This window comes from Macaca thibetana, chromosome 1 (assembly GCF_024542745.1).
Source record: "Macaca thibetana thibetana isolate TM-01 chromosome 1, ASM2454274v1, whole genome shotgun sequence".
NCBI classification, from domain to species: domain Eukaryota; kingdom Metazoa; phylum Chordata; class Mammalia; order Primates; family Cercopithecidae; genus Macaca; species Macaca thibetana.
This window is the reverse complement of record NC_065578.1, coordinates 156,836,298-156,856,016: the sequence shown is the minus strand read 5'-3', so window position 1 is coordinate 156,856,016 and position 19,719 is coordinate 156,836,298. Positions and strand designations below refer to the sequence as shown.

The 19,719-nt window shown below is 40.9% G+C and overlaps 1 protein-coding gene and 1 long non-coding RNA gene across 9 annotated transcripts in view; one reads left to right on the top strand and one right to left on the bottom strand.

Moving 5' to 3' along the window:
* Window positions 1-19,719, top strand: part of SRGAP2 (SLIT-ROBO Rho GTPase activating protein 2) — a 250,078-nt gene that overhangs the window by 48,875 nt on the left and 181,484 nt on the right. The gene's annotated exons all lie outside the window — the stretch shown is intronic.
* Window positions 382-19,699, bottom strand: LOC126939601 (uncharacterized). The gene is made up of 3 exons (XR_007720426.1): window positions 18,981-19,699; window positions 4,973-5,075; window positions 382-474 (listed from the first exon to the last, which is right to left on the bottom strand). It is a non-coding gene; the product is annotated as an uncharacterized LOC126939601 (long non-coding RNA).

Here is a 19,719-nt window from a genome sequence, read left to right as displayed (position 1 = left end):
CTCCCACTTGATTCTTTTTTTTTTTTTTTTCTTTGAGACAGAGTCTTGCTCTGTCACCCAGGCTGGGGTACAGTGGCGTGATCTCGGCTCACTGCAGCCTCCACCTCCCGGGTTCAAGTGATTCTCCTGCCTCAGCCTCCTAAGTAGCTGGGATTACAGGCGCCCACCACCATGCCTGGCTAATTTTTTTATTTACAGTAGAAACGGGGTTTCGCCATGTCAGGCTGTTCTCCAACTCCTGACCTCAGGTGATCCACCCGCCTCAGCCTTCCAAAGTGCTGGGATTACAGACATGAGCCACTGTGCCCAGCTCATATATTTTTTTAATTGAAGAGTTAGAGAAGCAATCTCAAGGTCAGGACAACTCACCCTGAGGTTCTTCTCACTTGTCAGGGATTGTGCTGGATTCTGACTTAGGTTCTGCCATCAAACACAGAATGCCCTGATCCTTAGAGGCAGAGGCAGCTCTTCAGCCTATGGGGTAAATAACCAGGGAATGGAATTCTCACCAATTCTTATTTTGTATGCTGAAAGTTTTACTTTAAGATTTGGGCCTGCTTTTTTCTTTCTCTCTCTCTCTTTTTTTTTTTTTTCCAGTAACAGTTTAAAATTGGTGCCTTAGACACAAGCAAAAGGATATTAGCCCCGCTTTGGAAATAAGTATGAGCCCACATGTAATTTTTTAGTTTCTCCTCTCCCTTCACTTTTTGGTCTCTTGGTAGTATGCTAATTATGTTCTTTTTCTGCATCTTTTTTCCCCGTTCTTTGGCAGATATTATTACTTGTTTTGAAAGAGTAGGTGAAGAGCTGTTTTTAGGACTCTTTGAAAAGGTACAGTATGGATGACAGTCTTGGCTAAATGTAATCAGATCCAGGAAGCTGGAGTCAGTGTGAGCTGGAATCAGTTCAAATGAACAAAGCACTGGCGCTCAGTGGCAAGAATACAAGTGACCACAAAGTGTTAAACACATCTGGAAAGGGATTCTGACATCATCCTGAAAATCTTCGGGGAATACGTGTAGCCTGTAGACCCATTCCTCTTTGACCCTATAAAGATTCTTTGAAGAGTAATACCCTGAGTGGTTTTCTGGCCAGCTTGCCTGCTCATTTATCTTTGAGGAGATGGAAGGAGACAATATGCCTCGTGGAGATCCACAGGCCCCAGAGGTGTATGGATTGTGCATTTGGAAGTGCTGAAGCTGAGAGACTGGGTCTCTTGGTGGACCCTAAGGGATCTGCTTTTCCTCTACTCATTGTCTCTACACAACTTTTCCTGGCAGCCGGCATTGCTGTTTAGATGGGTTGTTCTTTGCTGTTTAAGTTGTTTGGCAGTGGTGTGTCAGGATGCGGGTTTTCTGAATACTTTCCCAGCTGGTTACTTGAGTGGTGGTTAGGGAGGGGCTGTTCTGGGGCTGCTGTGGAGCTGTCGAGGTCGGGTGTCTGTCTGGATACTCACAGCTGGTCTATAGAGGAGAACGCTGTTCTCATTCTGCTGCCTTTGGTGGTGCTGTGTGTGGCTCTTTAGATGTGGGTGGAGATGAGTTGGGGGGAGTTAATGAGATCTTTTTTGAGCTGCTTTTGATAAAGTAGTCTGCACTACAGGATTCATTGTGACTTTTTCCCTTAACCTGTGCATACTTCTCTGCTAGCCCTTGTGAAAGAGAGTTCAGCCCCTCTTGCCCTCTTGCTCTTTCACTCTCTCTTGCCCTTCTGCCATGGGATGATGCAGCAAGAAGACCCTCACCAGAGGCATGTTCTTTGACCTTGGACTTCCTAGCCTCCAGAACTGCAAGAAATTCTTTTCTTTTCTCTTTTTTTCCTTCCTTCCTTCCTTCCTTCCTTCCTTCCTTCCTTCCTTCCTTCCTTCCTTCCTTCCTTCCTTCCTTCCTTCTCTCCTTCCTTCTCTCTCTCTTTCTTTCTTCTTCTTTTTTTTTAAATTATGCAGTCTGTGGCATTCTGTTATAGCAGCATGAAATGGACAAAGACGGTCTCCATTTTCAAGAGCAAGCCCTTTTGTAGTTTCTGAGCTAATCATGACTGCAAAGGAAGTTCTATAGGTAGCATCAGATCTACCACCTAGTAAACCTGCTACCAACCAGATCTAGAATCTAGGAATCTAGATCAAGTGCTGGGCAACATGATACCTCTGCAACTTGGCATCTCTGTATATCCCTCCAGTTGGTTCGGCCCATCAGGACTAACATTGCACCTCATATCCTAGTCTCTCTTGTAGGCAGAAGCCTTGCCTAAACTCTAAGCTGCTTAGCTCACATTCTGTCTTGCTTTTTTTTTTTTTTTGGAGGAGGTTCAGATATAAAATATACAGAAAAGAAATATAATGAATCTCCATGTACCAAACACCTGGATTAAACAGTTATCTCCATTTTGCCAGATTTGTTTCATCTACTTCAATCTCCCTAAACATTTACGTTTGTACAGGAGAAACTGGATAAATACCTAATTCTACACCCTACCTCCCATTTTAAGTCATTTTTCAGAATAATGAGTTAGTGACCTAGTAACCTCCACTGTAGTGACCAATAGTTTTTTTTTCTGAATATGGTTATGAACTCATAGATTATTGTTTGCATTTGATGTGTTTCAGCCCATTGTAGTCACTATTAATTGTTTTAGATGCTCATATTGTCTCATCTTAGGTTAATAAGTATCTCTTCAGGTTGACTCCAATGGCCTTTTGACGTGATCCTGTTGGACTTCGATGGTTTCCTTGCTTTCTGGCAAAAAAAAAGATGTTCCAGGATCTATATCCTGCACCATACATGGAGTCAGCCATTTCTCTAGGGGGCCTTGATTCCTTTTAGTAGAGAACACAGTTTGGGCTGTAGGACTGAATTATTTTTGTGAACCTCCTCTCCTACGATTACAGCCTGCACCCCTGCTTATAGCCAGTATGAACTCTTGCTGGGCATCAACAGATCGAAAACCACCATGTAGTTCTTCCTCACTCTTAACAAAGATTCATCTCTTGAGAATTTTGTGCTCTACCTCAATTGTAGTCTTTATGGTTCTGAAACTTTTGCTTCAGTCACCCTGAATTTTGCCAGCCATATGCATGCCATACCTTGGATTGCCAAACTGCCCTCACTGGAGCCAGTTTCTCTGGTTAGAATAGTAGTCCCAACTCATGCTTAATACTCTAGTAAGCAAGGTTCCACCTGGGCTCAGGTTAACTTTTGCTCCCTGTGTTCTACCAGCATTCCATTTATCCGAAACCCTCCCTCACCTCATCAAGATCTTATTTGGTCTTTAATGATTTGCTCTGCTGCTTCCTGGGTTCTAAAGAACCCAGTTCAGGAGTTCCTGTTTCAGTTCGAGATCTTATTGGCCTGTCTAATCAGGTTGGTGTCAGCCCAACTAGGATTAGGCAGAGTGGTGTGGGGGGTTGTAGTGCACTTTTGGCACAGCATGTATTTGGCTGACTACTTCTCTATCTTTTCTTTCCTATTGTGATTCATGAGTCTCAGCATCTTCTGAATGGTGTTTGGTGGGTCATCATGTTGATTTCCTGCTCTAGGGAGTAGCATACTCTGGCTGTGTATCATTGGCACACGGATTTAAGGTTAGATGATGGGCTGCAGTTTTGTTAAATGGAACAATATGAAGAGATGGCATTATAAAGAAGCTTGGCAGCAGGGCCCATTTGAATGGTTGGTTCTTGGTTCCCATGTTGATATAGGCAGATCCTTGACAGGAATTTTGTATGGCCCCAAATATGGTAAATCGCTGGTACATCAAGTCATCCTCAGAGTTGTCTCTGTAACTGTCTTGAATGCAGTTTTGTGAATCTCTGGAGATTGTCTGTATAGGGCTTAATCATTTAGTTATTTTAGTTGAGCCTGTTTAGCTTCTTCATAAGAAGATAAGAAATGTGAAAGAGATGCAGACAGTAGGGTAAAAGCTAGGAGCTTTGTTCCCCCCTTCTCTACTTGGATTCTGGAACTGGACTCATAGGTGAGTAGTGAGGAGCTGGGCTTAAGCGAATTAATCCTGGATCTAGCTCTGCTTTGTGCTTGCTCCAGTCCTTGTGTCAAAGTTCACTTTGAGCCACTCAGAATAGCATGTGGAGTGGTCATTCAGGACTGTGCTAACTTACACTTCATTTTATCAAATGGGAGATCCAGTAATTTATAGTCTATTATTTCTGGAGTCTGGAGATGGCTCTGTATAAGCTTTGCTGAAGCAGATTTTATTACATTAGAAGAGAACCTAGCTGGCTGCATCCAACACCAGAAGCTTTTAGATGCTAAGTAAAGAGGTCATAGTTAAGGTAACAGAATGACTGTGGAACCCATTACCCCACCCAAGAAGGAGAGTAATGAATTCTGGGTTGGCCTCTTTTCATTTCCCTTTGATTTTGAGTAATAAATTCCCTCCTTACTTCCCAGCTGAACAATTTGGGAGTCTGTATTCCCTAGAAAGACTCTGTTCACATACCCATCAGGCTAAATTAGGTGAAAACTCTTTGGCCTTAATGAATGTTGAAGGATTTTAAAGGGCTAATGGAAATTCTTCTAGAAGTAACAATTCCCATTCTGTTGGTGAGGCAGTTCTGAAGAAATTCCCTGAACCTCTTAGGTTATTTTATACAGCAAAAGAGCCAGCATTAGGTTTTCTTTGCTAATAGATGACAGGGAGAATGTAGACACTTGGAATCCATGGAGAATCCCTAAGTTGCATTTTAGCCTTTGTGTTTTGTCTCCTTTCCTAACCTTTTTATCAGAGCTGATCACAGGAAACAGCACGATAGATTTGCATGACTTATCTCCCTGCCTTCTCCTGCCATTCTTTTAGAAAGTGGTGAGTGGCTGCCTGCCAGGTAAAATCTGGGTGACAAAATCTAAAGTTAGATTCAGAGTTATAAGCATAGCCCCTACCCAGGTTGCTTCCAAAGAAAAGAAAGGAAAAATGTTGTGTAAAATCTTGCTTCCTTGCCTTTAAATTGGGTACTTACCACATTAGAATCGTGCATTGTGCTAGTTGTACTCCTGTTGATTGATTGATTTCATTCTACATTCATGGAACACCAACAATGTGCCTGGTACTATGCTGAGTACCTGAGATAAAAAGATAAACAGGAGTTGGTCCTTACCACTTAGAGCTCACAGTCTACTACTGGGAGAGTGTGGGAAGGTCTGATAAAAGCTATAATGGTCTTGCCACATAATTTGCTTTTGTATCTTAAAGCCAGTGGGGAACCATGGAAATATTTTAAGTAGGAGAGTGACATGATTCATTTGCATTTTATTTTATTTTTTAAATGAGGCAGAGTCTTGCTCTGTCGCCCAGGCTTGAGTGCAATAGTGTGATCATAGCTCACTGTAACCTCAGACTCCTGGGCTCAAGTGATCCTCTTGCCTCAGCCTCTTAAGTAGCAGGGATTACAGTTGTGCACCACTACACACTGCTATTTTTGTTTTTTTTTTGAAACAGGGTTTCACTCTTGTTTCCCAGGATGGAGTGCAGTGGTGTGATCATGACTCGCTGCAGCCTCACCTACCTGGGTTCAAGCGATCCTCCTGCCTCAGCCTCCCAAGGTGCTGCTATTACAGGCGTGAGCCACTATGTTTGGCCCCATTTGTATTTTTGAAAGATCACTGGTGGCAGTGAAGATACCAGTGGGTTGGAGGGAGGGAGACTAGAGGCAATAACAGTTTAGATAACAGATATTTATTGAGCCCCTGCTAAGTGCCAGGCACAGATACAGGTGCTGGGAACCTAGGGGGCAAGTGAATAAGACAGTCTCTGCCCTCATGGAGCTTACATTCTAGTAGTGATGGAGTAGTGTGGTGGTAGGGAAGCAGACTATATACATGCAACAAATGATATTTTTTCAGATAGTGGTAAGTAATTTGAAAAAAAAAAATAGAGCTATGGGAGTTAGAGTGTTTGGGCATTGAGATGGGTACTGATGGGGGTGGGCAGTGAAGGCCTCTCTGAGGAGGTGATATTTGAGCTGAGACAGCTATGAGAAGATCTAGGCAAGAGTGGTCCTGATGGGTATAACAGCAAGTACAGGGACCTAAGATGTGAACAGGCTTGGCATGGTGTTTAAGCACCGTAAAGATGGTCAGAGTGGCTGGAGCATAGTGGAGCCCAGAGGAGCAAGTAATAGTTAGATGAGGGTGAAGCACCTTCTAAACCATGGGAAGGAATCTGGATTAATTCCAGTGGAGTAAGAAACACTGTGATTAATTAAATCAGGGGTCAGCAAACTACAGCCCATGGGTCAAATGTGTCCTGCTGCCTATTTTTATGAATAAGCCATATTGGAACACTGTCACACCCATGGGTTTGCATATCCTCCATGGCTATTTTTAATGTTACAAGAGCAGAGTTGAGTAATTTCAACAGAAAACATGGCCCAGAAGCCTAAAATATTTACTATCTGGCCTTTATAGAAAAAGTTTACTACCCCTGAATTAAATGATCTAATTTAAGTTTTGAGGAGACACTCTGGCTGCTGTTGAGATAATTAATGGTAGGCGACAAGAGTATATCTGAATAGTTCAGTTAAGAAATAACTAGGTGTTGAGCTACCAGAAAGCAAAGATCACACCGTTTTTGTTCCGTTTAAATACGCCTAGCTATACTTTATACTCATTAAATATTGTTGAATGAATGATGAGATGCTGAATAAGGGAATGCCAGTGAATATGAAGGGGAAGTGAGGTTTTGAGAGATATTTAGGAGGTAAAAAATCAGTGCAGCTCACTGTTGACAAGGTGAATAGAAATAGGAGTAGGACAGAAGGAGGACTGTAGGTGCTCTTCAGGCTTCTGGTACAGGGATCTTGGTGCATGGTTAGTGTTCCATGAACATAGAATGAAATAGATCAATCAACAGGCTATTAACTGAGACAGGAGAAGTGGAGATACAAAGAGCATATGCTACCAGAAAGAAGGAGTTAACCTTTGGACATGGGACACCTGGGACATCCAGGTAGCAATGTCTAAAAGGTAATTGGAAAGACAAAGCTCAGTGGCATGATGCCTAGACTTATGGTAACCAGAATTCCGGAGTCATCAGCTAGTGTGGGCTCTCCTAAGAAGGGTGTTTGATGAGAAGGGCAGGGATAGATTCCATAAGGCATTCATTTCCATTACATTTTGGATCCAGAGAGGAGGCAAAGGTAACTAGCTGTGTGGACAGTTTGCATCAGTCAGTCAGGTCATCCCATGACCATGGAATATTTTTTCTGCAGAAGCTGATAGGCTCAGATGAAGCCTTGCCTTATCTGTTCCTCTGGCCGCCAACCTCTTTCTCTTAGTTGGGTTGGCTGGGACAGCTGGGAGGTTTCCTCCCAGACTCCCTGCTAACGTTGGAACATTTGTGGCCTTTTAATTCTGTAGGCGATTCATATTTGCATTTATCTTTTTTTTTTTTTTTTTTTTTAAGAGACAGGGTCTCATCCTGTCACCCAGGCTGGAGTGTGATGGCATGATCATAGCTCACTGCAGCCTCGACCTTCCAGGCTGAAGTGATCCTCCCACCTCAGCCTCCCAAGTAACTGGGACCATAGGTGCATGCCACCAAGCCCAGCTAATTTTTAATTTTTTTGTAGAGGCAGGATCTCTCTATGTTCCCCAGGCTGATCTCAAACTCCTGGGCTCAAGTGTTCCTCTCACTTTGACTTTCCAGAGTACTGGGATTACAGGAGTGAGCCAACATGTTTGCATTTATCTAGTTGAGGCTATGGGTAAGTAGGAGGGTCTAGTTGTCCTTGGTGTTTTGTTAGAGCAAGAATTCTCTGACACAAGGGTTAGGCAAGTGGCTAAATTTTATTAAACATTGTTAAATATTAATAAATTTATTAAATATTATTAAATATTGTGGGTTCTTTTAACCCACAAAGCTAGATAAACTCCTTACATGTCCTGAACAATAGCTTCCCCTTTCCTTTTTGTCAGGGGAAGGGGAACCACAGAAATACTTAATAAAAAAAAGCACTTGTGCTGAAAGTGGTCTTAAAACTGGATGCAAATCTCACCTTTACAAAAGTCCATTATGAAAACTCAAGGATGAAATCAACATTGTAAAGGGAGTAGGGAAGGAGGACCACTCTCTATCCCACTCTTCCACCCCCCTCATATTTTTTTCAGCATACTGTCACACCTCTGTTGTTTGTACATTTTTCGAAGACATTTTTCGAAGACATTTTAACCCAGTCTTACATATAATGTTCACATTTTGGGGTCCCATATGTTTTATGAGTTTCTCCTTTTCTAAGGAAACAGTTGAGTAATAGTTTTGCTACTCCTCTAACCTAAATTATTCCTGTCATGAGGTTAGTAACTTCTGACAGACAGAGGTAAGTAGTCTAAAGCCTGATTACCTGGTCCCAAAGTGGAGGAAATGGAGCCTTGAACCAAATAAATAGGTAGTAAAGGTAAATTTAAAATATGAAAAAAAAATTTTTGAAAGGCATCTGTTGATGAGTATTATTTCCACCTCTGTCTGGTCCACCCTGTAGAACCCGTGCTCCTTATTATATGTCACTCTTAATAGTTCCTTATATAGCTGTGCAGTGTTTATGTAAATAAAAGGAGATATGAACATATGTTCTTACGCCCTCACATTCTTTTACATGAAAGGTAACTCATTATATAACCTGTTCTGTACTATTTTGTCCTTAACAGTATGTCTTGGGGATCTTTCCATGTTGGTACAGAGAAAGCTTTCTCATTCATATATCAGAGCTGCATAGTATTCCATTGTGTGGATGGCTGCCTCCTACTTTATTGACTCAGTTCCTTACAAATGTGCACTTGAGTTGTTTCCAGTATTTGCTATTACAAGCAATACTCCAGTGAACAAAAGCAGCTTTTTAAAGGGTCGCACAGTACTGCATATGCTACTTAAAATGAGATTATTATTCTTCATTCTTAGAATGCCAGTTGGTTTTGTTGGTTGATAAATTCCCAATTACTCGTATTCATGAGTGCAACATTGATGATGAATCTGACATCCCTTCATAACTTAAGAATCATTAGTATTACTGCCCCATGGAGGCATACTGTTCTATCTCAGGTTTATTTCAATAATAAAACCTTTGGAAATTGTAATAATGAAACCTATTTAAGGCCCTTTGCTTAAGAAGTCTGAATCACTGATCACTGCAATTACTGCCATGGCAGCTGTAGAGCAATTTAACAGGATAATAGTGAATAAGATAAATTACACTTCAGATTCTTAATGGATTGATGTGCAGAAGTATGCAAGGGAAGATGGGGGTGGGAGAGGAGCGCCTTTAAAATTTCAGCACACAGTAATAAAATAAGGAACTGGGCCATTGTAGCCGTTACTACTAGGAATTAGTCATCTCCTTCAAACCTCTGGGGCTCTGTGGTGGGCAGAACGTCCTGTTTATTATAGACAACAAATTGGGTTAATTCTCTTGTTTGTGTGCCTCTGTGGAGTGGCTGGAAATTCTAGGTGATTTGCTAATTGTCTTATTTGGAATACTCCCCTTTCTACTAAAGAATTAGTATCTTTGGTATAAAAATAGGGAGGCAGACCAGTTTTACAAATAGCTGCTGGCCAGGAGAATAACAGTTTCTGCCAGGTGAGCGGTTAAAAAAAGGCAGACTGGAAAAATAACTGTGGAATGGTGTTTCTTATTTACAAGGCTAACATAAAGTCTCCCTGTGTGTTGGGGATGGGGGAGGGGACGGATCGGTTAAGAAGTAAGTACAGTGCTTGCTTTGTATGTCCCTCGATTTGTGTTTAGGGGAGAATAGTGAGGATGTGGTCATATGGGTAGGCGTGGGGCCCAAGGAAGGGGCCCAAGGAAGCAAATCCAGGAGACTTGGCTGCAGTTCTACCCTTATGGACATTCCTTGGCACCTGGTCACATTGTGGACACCTCAATATCTGCTGGGTATTGATCTTGTATACCTTCACTCTCAGTACAAAACACTTAGCACCCATTATCTCATTCTTCCCCACCAAAGCCCTTGGAGATGAAGAGCAGGAGAATGAAGTCTTGTCTCTCTCTTAATGTTTAATCAGTATTAACACACCTTTAAGTGCCATTGGATTTAGAGCAGTGTTGTGTTGATATTAAAGCAAGCTAAATTGTCTTGAAGTGTAGAAAGCACTTTTAGAAAAAGGAACAAGTTTAGGCTGAGAGGACAAGACAGATGAGGTTACTCCTCTAAGCTGGAAAAGATCTTGTGTCAAAGGAGGAAGCCTCAGAGATAATCTGGGCCAGAAGATTCTGTGTTCAAATCCTGGTTCTGCCTCTTGGTCAAGTTATATAACCTCTGATTTATAATTACTTTAATCCATAACATAAAGAGAGTGATATCTACCATGCAGGTTTTTTTTTTAAATGATTAAACGAGATAATAGAAATAAAGTTGGCCCTCAATAGGTGGTAGCTGATACTATTAATATTATTAACAGAGAGTCTTCTAAAAAGTCTCATTTATAGTTTTGGAGCAAAGGAAGGCATTCTCTTTTACTTGAGGAGATTGGTACTTCTGGCAGTAAATCAAGAGGGCTGCCTTTAGGGTTGGGAAGCATATTGACAGTATTGGAGGAAGGTGTTAGTTGCCATGGCAACCTGGGAATTCATTTGGAGGGAGAGTTGTGACTGGAGGTTATCTCACTGTAAGAGACTGACTGGTGGAGATAAAAAAAAAAAAAAAGCTCGTCTGGCAGGAATGAAATCTTGCTTGCTGTATATCTGCAGGAAATACCAAGAGATGTGCTCTAGAGAAAGAGCCAAACATGAGTCAGAATGATGTGCAGGCCTTCTTCGGCAATGGGTGGTTGTGTCTTAGTGGGCCTAAATGCTGCCACCAGTTGATTGCTTTTGTTCGCATGTATTACTTTGGTAAAAAATAAATGTATGAATGGGATTTCAGTGAACTGTGTTTTTTCGTGGGGTTCTTTTCTTTTTTTTTTTTTTGTCATCTGAAAACATGACATCAGATTGTTGCATATTTTCCTACAGTTGGTTTAGTCCCCAAAAAGGTTTTAGTAAAAGAGCACGGATACAGAGCGTACCTGAATCATTTACCTTGTTCCTAAGGTAAATGACATAATGAATACAAGTATTTCCTCTTGATTGGGCAGGTAAGACTTTTTTTTTTTTCCTGTAAAGGTTCTTCTGATAGTGCCACTTGATTACTGATTTTGAAAAGCCTCTTGGTACGATGTACATAATGTCCATTGTTAGTTTGTCTGCTTGTTTAGTGCCTTTGCTGTTATCTGTTACCTTCTGATTGCAGCCTTGCCTGGAGACAGGGCTGGACCAAATGAACCCCTTACAACAGCAAGATTCTAGAGTTGCTATTTAATTTTTTACAGGCTTCCAGTGCTTACTCACATCTATTTCCTTCCTTCCCTTTCAAGTTAGAGGTAGTCATTTCACTTGCGTTGGCTGGCAAAATGTGGCCATACATGGCAATTCTGGGCAGAAGCAGTTGCCAGTATGGGACAGTTCAGTGCTCTCTTTTCCTGCCTTGGTGATTGTGAAAGTTTGTGAGCAGGTGGAACCTCTGTCAGTCTGAGCTCTTGAACTACAATGATGAACAGATTGCCCCTCCCTGACCCTTGTTGGATACACAGCATAAAAAATAAATGACTTTTTGTGATGGTAAGCCACTGAGATTTTGGGGGTTGGTTGTTCATGCAGCAGAACCCAGCCCATTCTTAGTGCTTCAATAGTCATTTAATACATATATATTGAGTATTTAAGTTTGTGCTGGGCACTGTTAGGTTGGGGATATAACAGTGAACAACACAGAAGTCTCTTCTCTAATGGAGATTACATCTATGAGGGAAACATAAGTAAACAAAGATAATTAAATATTGAGATAAGTGCTATAAAAGAAAATAAACAAGATCATGCGATAGAAAAATCTCCAAAGAACAAAGAGGCATGAAAAGGAAATGGGAATCCCCCAGGACACTTATTAATGAATTTTAATATTTCCCTATATGTGTTAAGACTCTGGATACTTCTAGAGTAGTTTCTTATGCCTTGGAAAGGGGATAACACTGAAGGCAAGAGAGCAATGTGTTGTATTACTTGGTAGCATGTGACAAAATTAAATAACTAGTGTACTCCAAAATAAATGACAGCCAGGAATGATGTTAGTTTGCTCTGCATCTTTAGAAACTCATTAGTGTCCCACTGGGTTTAGTGGAAGATGAAATCTGAGCTTTGTTTATGTGCTGTGTTAAGCCCCTCCCCGAGGGCATCCATCTTCAGCATTCAGACTTTCCAGAGATCTAGTTGCTTAGTAGGTACTGGTCCAGTTTAATTTTATTAACCAGACTCTCACACTGGGGAGAAGTGGAATGTAAATTGATGCATAATGCTTATATCTTGTATAATATAATTTTGGAAGGAAATAGAATGATGACATATTTCCTTAAATCTTACTTAACTGCTCTCCAGTGAAAACTTTGAGAATGGTTATAACTTTTCTGGAAGAAACATAGGGATAGAGCTCAGGTCTGATCATTGAGGAACATTAGGTTCAGTGCCAGTTGGCAATGATGGTTTACTTTGTGTGACCGTAAGAAATCTCTCGGTATGAGAGTGGGCAGCACCTATTTTATAGCCTTGATAGGAAGAAGTGAGAAAAGTGTTACTTGGGATTTGTAATGGGGTAGGGAGAGCTTTATCTGCTTTTCTTTTCTTCCTTTTCTTTGGGGCAAACCAAAGCAAGGAGAATAGGAGGTCAGGGGAGGAGGCATGTCTAAATGACAGTTATAAGGAAGAATCAATTCCTTCAGAAACTTTGGGCACTGAAAGAGTATGGGCTGTTTAATTCTATGTCCAAACTCAGAAACATGCTTTTGCAACTGCAATGAAGGGAATTCAGAGTGATGTGCATGGTGACATTTGCCCCTCATCCGTCGAGCCAGTCTTATGATCATCCCTGGAGGAAAAGTGAGAATCTCTAAACTGGAGCTCAGATTTTTCTTTCTGTCTTGAATATTTTAGTCATCTCATGTTGGTACATACTCTAAAAATCTGATCTGGATGAAACTCCAGGGAAGTAGGAGAAATTGATCAAAGAACAGCATCGAAGACACACGCATCCTTGCAAATATATGGGTTTATTAATATAGTGTAAATTTCCGTGCCAGGACACATGCTAACAGTTTAATGATGTGTATAGCGAAGTCCCTTGTTAGCCCCATTCAGAAACTCTAAAATAAGTTGCAAGGCTGAAAGTATTGAAGCCAAAGGCCAAAAACAATGATCATGTTACCTAGGGTCTCATGAATAATTCAGCTGAGTTTAATGCTTTTTCCATAGTGAAAATAAAAGCTGAAATATTTGGAATAATATAGGCAGATTGTACCCCCCTTCCTTTTGGGAGGATGGATGGTCATGAGGAATGTAAGGAAGGGTGGAGAAACATAAGGAATCTTTTCATATTTCTTTTAACCAAATATATGGAATCTCTCAACATTCTACCTCTAAAGAAGTAAAAATATAAAAATCAAGTTGGAGATTTAAAGGTGTTCTCTTTGAATGTTCATTAATAACTGAAGATTTGGGCTTGAGAGGCGCTTAGAAAATGGCTCCTAAAGTCCTAGAAAGATGGTTATAGAAATACCAAGAGAGGAGGAATGCTTGATATTCTTGGTGATAGGAATCACTAAGAATAGTGTATTGGTCTGTTTCAGAAAGATAGTAGTAATTAGACATGAACAAAAGAGCATGTGGATATTCTTGAAAGTTGTGTGCAAATTGAATTACTGTAAATGTAATCATAATTTAAAGGCATTAGAAAAGCATTATAACAAAACCTGCCAGAAGATGAGAATTATTTTTCATAAAGTGAATGTATTTCTTTCTCTCCAGTTCAATTTTTAAACCTAGGTTTTTGTATATTGATTTAACTTAAATTGAGACCTCTGCTGTTCAGGGGATAAAGCTCTGGACATTCTACATCCTTATACTTCAGTTCTTGCCTCTTAAATAGGTAAACTCTCCTATTTCTTTCTACTTTTCTCCTAAAAATAATGAGAAGATAAGCAAGTTAATGGAATCTAAGACTGTTTGAGCTGGGAGGAGCTTAGAGATCATCTAACGCAGGTCACTTATTGGACTGAAACTAAGACCTAAAGAGGTTATGTCACTCTTCAGGGTCCCCACTAATAAAAGAGGAGGCGAATTATTATGAATAGGGCAAACATAACTCAAAGAAGGGATTCTTTTTATTAAAAAATATGAGAAAGGAAACAGACCTGACTGACATGGCCCATTTCTTTCATTCTCTATGGTTTTTTTTGTTTGTTTTTTGTTTTTGAGGTGGAGTCTTGCTCTTGTTGCCCAGACTGGGGTGCAATGGCACGATCTCGGCTCACTGCACCCCCCGCCTCCCCGTTTCAAGCGATTCTCCTGCCTCAGTCTCACGAGTAGCTGGGATTACAGGCATGTGCTACCACGCCCGGCTAATTTTGTATTTTTAGTAGAGACAGAGTTTCTCCATGTTGGTCAGGCTGGTCTTGAACTCCTGATCTCAGGTGATCTTCCCGCCTCGGCCTCCCAAAGTGCTGGGATTACAGGCATGAGCCACCGCACCTGACCTTCTATATTTTTTATTGCTTAAAATATGATGAGATGCCTGGACATTCAGCTGCCATCTTGTGATGTAAAGTGCTGTGTTAACTCACTGAAGAATTGTACAAAACAACATGGATGAATCTCATAATAAGGAGTGAAAGGAAAAAAAAAAAAAAAAAAAAAAAAAAAAAAAAGGAGTGAAAGAGACATGAAACAAGAGTGCATCTTGAATCTTGTGCATCTTGAAGAGTGCAAATTGAATCATATATGATTCAATTTATATGAAATTTTAAAAGAGGCAGGACCAATCAATCTACGGTGACAGTAATCCCTATCATGGTCACCCTTATGGAAGGGTAATGACTGGAAGGGAGCCCAAAGGGGCTTTTAGAGCGCTAGCGATGCTCTGTTTTTTATCTGGGTGCTAGTTGCATGATTTTGTTCACTTTGTGAAAATTCTTTAAGCTGGCTACTTAAGAGTTGTGTTCCTTCTGTATCTACATTACATTTTAATAAAAGGTTCACATTTAAAAATGTAAACTATTTACAAGCAGAAGATGAGGCTTTGGGTAAAGTCCCATGGAATAGGTGGACTTAGAGTCATTAGAGAGAATAATTTTTAATTCCAATTTCTACACTGCCTCTAGGCTCTAAAGGCCATTTTCTTTTCTTTATGACACTTCAAGGTTGTTCCCTAGATTTGTTTTTGCCATCTCCAAATTAAAAATAGAGTCTAGAAAAACAGGATAGAGAATGCAGGATTACAGCCGAATACACAAAGGCATTTGGCATAAACCATGGTATTTCAAATTGGTGGGATGGGAGAGAGGAATGGATTTTTCAATAACCAATTTTGAGACAACTGGGTAGCCATTTGGGAAAAAATTAAATTGGATCCCTGTCTTCTTCCTTATATGGAAGTTAATTTTATATTGATTAAAATATACATGTACAAAATGAAACCATAAAATATTAAAAGAAGGCCGGGCGCGGTGGCTCAAGCCTGTAATCCCAGCACTTTGGGAGGCCGAGATGGGCGGATCACGAGGCCAGGAGATCGAGAGACGATCCCGGCTAACACGGTGAAACCCCGTCTCTACTAAAAAATACAAAAAAACTAGCCGGGCGAGGTGGCGGGCGCCTGTAGTCCCAGCTACTCGGGAGGCTGAGGCAGGAGAACGGCGTAAACCCGGGAGGCGGAGCTTGCAGTGAGCTGAGATCCGGCCACTGCACTCCAGCCTTGGTGACAGAGCAAGACTCCGTCTCAAAAAAAAAAAAAAAAAAAAAAAAAAAAAATATATGTATATATATATATATATATATATATATATATTAAAAGAAAATATAGAAGTATATATTTTTAAACCATGGAATATAATGTAAGCCTGACTGAAAATTCAGGAGCTATGTAAGAAAAGATTGACAAATTTTAAAAGTTCTACATGGTTAAAAATAGTATCATAAAGCCAAAAGATGAACTGGGAAAGATATTTGCAACACATGAGAAGGGGCTAATTTCCTTCATAAAGTGTTCATACAGTCAACAAAAAGTCAAAAAAGATCAGCAATCCAAAGAAAAAATGAGCAAAGAACATGAGCTGTTGTTTCAAACAGAATAACTAAATAACTTACTAACACCTGCAAAGACTTATTGCAACATGGAAACCTATGAACATAGGAAATGAATGATGCCAGGTCTTATTCATAATAGAGGAATACAAATTCAATTGCAAATACAATATGTAGTCATTTTTCACATATCAGATAAAAAACATTTGCTCATACATTGCATTCTGAGTACAGAGTAGCAAGAAGTCTCATATATTGTTGAATGGGCAGTATCAGAAAGAATTTAAGATGTATATACCCTTTGACTTACTGGTTCCCTTCTAGGACTTTATTCTGTAGATACACCCACATCTACATTCATTACAACATTGTTTATGGCAGCAAAAAATTGGAAACAATGGCAGGTACCACCAAAAAGGGACTGGTTGAATAAATGAAAGCATAGCTATGCAGCGGAATGCTATGCAGCTGGTAGAAAGAAGGGGCAGATTGATACGTTCTATACGAAAAAATCTCCGAGATACACTGTTAAATGAAAAAAAAGTGGCACATGTGCCACGTTTTAAAAAGGGAAGGAGCATATACACAGATGCTTGTATACACAGAGAATATTTCTTGAAGGATATATAAGAAAATGGTTTCCTCAGAGGTATAGAACTTTGGGGAAGGGTAGGGATGAGAGGGAAACTTGCTTGTCATTGTTTACTGTTTCGTATTGAGAATGTTTTCCCCAGGTGAATGAATGTTATACTCATTTAGGAAAACAGACAAAACCAATAAAACCAAACCATTTCTATATAGTGATTATTAACGGAGATGCCATTGGCATTTTAGATGCATTTTGGGACTGTTCCCCACATTCATGACATTACATTCCTTTCCCTTTGCACTAAGTGCCAGTAGCACTTCCCTAGACACTGATAAACAAAAAGTGCTCCTCTAGATTTCTGAAAAGGCCAGGGTGTGGATTGGGTTGGTGGTGGTGTTTGAGTCTAAAAGAATGTAACTTCTCTTAGGGTTTCCTAATTTCCAGGTTATGTTGGTCTGGCAGGGTCTTGACTGATGTGGACGGTTATGGACCTTTACTTAGCGAAAAACTTGAATGAACTTCCTTTCTAGAACTCACGGTTTTCATTCAGTGAGACTAGACTTTGCCCTGGAGCAGTGACTGGTCAGGGAGCTGTATCTAAGTGGGAGCTGCACCTGTGTGGGCAAAAGTGTGGCGCTCAGATTTTTGTAACAATGGTCAAGATTTCAGGAAGCAGGATTTTGGTTCCTTTGCTTTAAAAAGCATGGAGAATGGCCGAATGTGGTGGCTCACACCTGTAATCCCAGCACTTTGAGAGGCTGAGGTGGGCAGATCACCTGAGGCCAGGAGTTCGAGACCAGCCTAGTCGACACGGCAAAACTCCGTGTCTCCTAAAAATACAAAGCTGAGCATGGTGACACTTGCCTATAGTCCCAGCTACTTGGGAGGCTGTGGCACGAGAATCACTTGAGCCCAGGAGGCAGAGGTTGCAGCAAGCCGGAATCACACCACTGCACTCCAGCCTGGGCAACAGAGCGAGACTCCATCTCAAAAAAAAAAAAATTTAAAAAAGCATAGAGGATTGGTTGTATCCTAATAGCACTGTTCCATTTTTCTGTGGTGTGCTTTTTAGCTTTTTTCCTAACAAAAAAATCTTACCACATGATTCTCTGCCAACAGATTTTCCTGAGCTGGAAGGAACAGATGTTTCTGTTGGAAATGGGCATCTGTTTCTCCCCTCACTGTGGCATGTGCTTCCTATGAGCCCAGGCCCATGTAACAGTGAATTATCATTAGAAGGCTCTCTTGTAAGATTCACAGGGAAGAATCTGTAAGACCCTAGTCTTCCAGGAGGTCAGAAGGAGAGCAGAATGGAGGGTGAGCTTCAGAGCACAGAGCAATGCAAGGGGAAACAGTGCTGCTGTCCTGTCTGCTTGGCAGTGACCAGCAGCTGCATCTGGCCCTCATCAAACAGGAGGCGAGTTACTGAGACAGTAGAGAAACCCTGAGTCTTTAGAACTGTATTATCTACCTGGGCCTTATAACCTGGACATTCCCGGGGGTAAATTATATCCAAGTAGAAATCTTCCTTCTCAGAACATACCCAGAAGTAATGATTCTCTATTTTGAGTACTTTCTTGTGCAGTATACTAACCAGGTGCCTACTGCTATAAATTAATTTTTTTTCTTTTTCCTTTTTCTCTTTTTTGATGGAGTCTCGCTCTGTCACCCAGGCTGGAGTGCAGTGGCACGATCTCAGCTCTCTGCAGTCTCAACCTCCCGGGTTCAAGCGATTCTCCTGCCTCAGCTTCCTGAGTAGCTGGGATTACAGGCATGCGCCACCACGCCCAGCTAATTTTTGCGTTTTTGGTAGAGACAGGGTTTCACCATGTTGGCCAGGCTGGTCTTGAACTCCTGAGCCAGGTCCTCCACTCGCCTCAGCTTCCCAAAGAGCTGGGATTACAGGTAAGAGCCACTGTGCCCAGCAAATTTTTTCTTTAATCTAAGTGTACACATTAATGCATAGGAAATCCCCACCTTTCCCCAACCCCCTAGTTTTTCTTTTCCTTTTTTTAAAAACTGGATTTTCTTTCATTCTTTCTCTTTCTGCTTCCCATCCCTTGCCCTCCCCAAGGAGTGTCGTAGGTACCCCCAGACCATTGCCTCAAAGCATTCAGGATAGTGCTCTGCTGATTTTTTAAAAAAAACATTTAAAATAACATTTCCTGCTTTTTCTAATTAGAAAAGCAACATGTTTATCATAGACAATTTGGAAAATACAGAAAAGCAAAGTGAAGAAAATAATTATCAAGGAAAACAATATACCTTTCTTTTAAGCCATCATTTTCTCTCCATCTTTACAGTCACAAACTCCTTTGTTCCACTTTTTATGTCTTAGAGTAGCTGGGGGTTGGCACACAGATGGTTGGAAGTCCTTGGATCTCTCTGTCTCCCTGTGTTGTAAGAGTACAGAAATACAGCAGGCAGCTCTTTGGCTTTGTTTTGAAGCCCTGCAGAATGGGAGAATGCTCTGCATCACTGGAGGACATTTGACTGCATTAATCTCCCAAGAAGAGTGGTTGCTGGGAGGAATGAGCAGAAGGAGTGGTGTGTACTAGACTGTACAGGAGTCTTTCCTCCCAAGGCCTGGTCAGCTTTTGCCCTTGGACAGGGAAAGAGAATATCTGGGGATTTATATTTTCTACCAGAATTTGAGCCTTGTCACCTTGACTGTCCCCTTGTGTCCTTGGGTTTTTAAAATGGAACCTCTTTGTTGTAAAATGTTAGTTGTACAGTTGAATTTTTCAGAGTAGAATTGGGATCCAGAGTGAGAAACTTTCTCCCTGAAGGGGCTCCCTGGACTTTTGCTCTTGGCGAGTTGCTGGCAGATACTGACACTAGAAATAAGTGTCAGAGAGTTCTGATATCACTTCAGTTTCAGACTGACCCCGGAACACCCCTTGAGGACAGCAGTGTGTAAGCTCAAAAGAGATTGTCCTAATTTTGATGACCCTCAGAGTTAAGGCTTCTGGGGGAACTCTTCATTTTCGGGTAGTCACTGTGT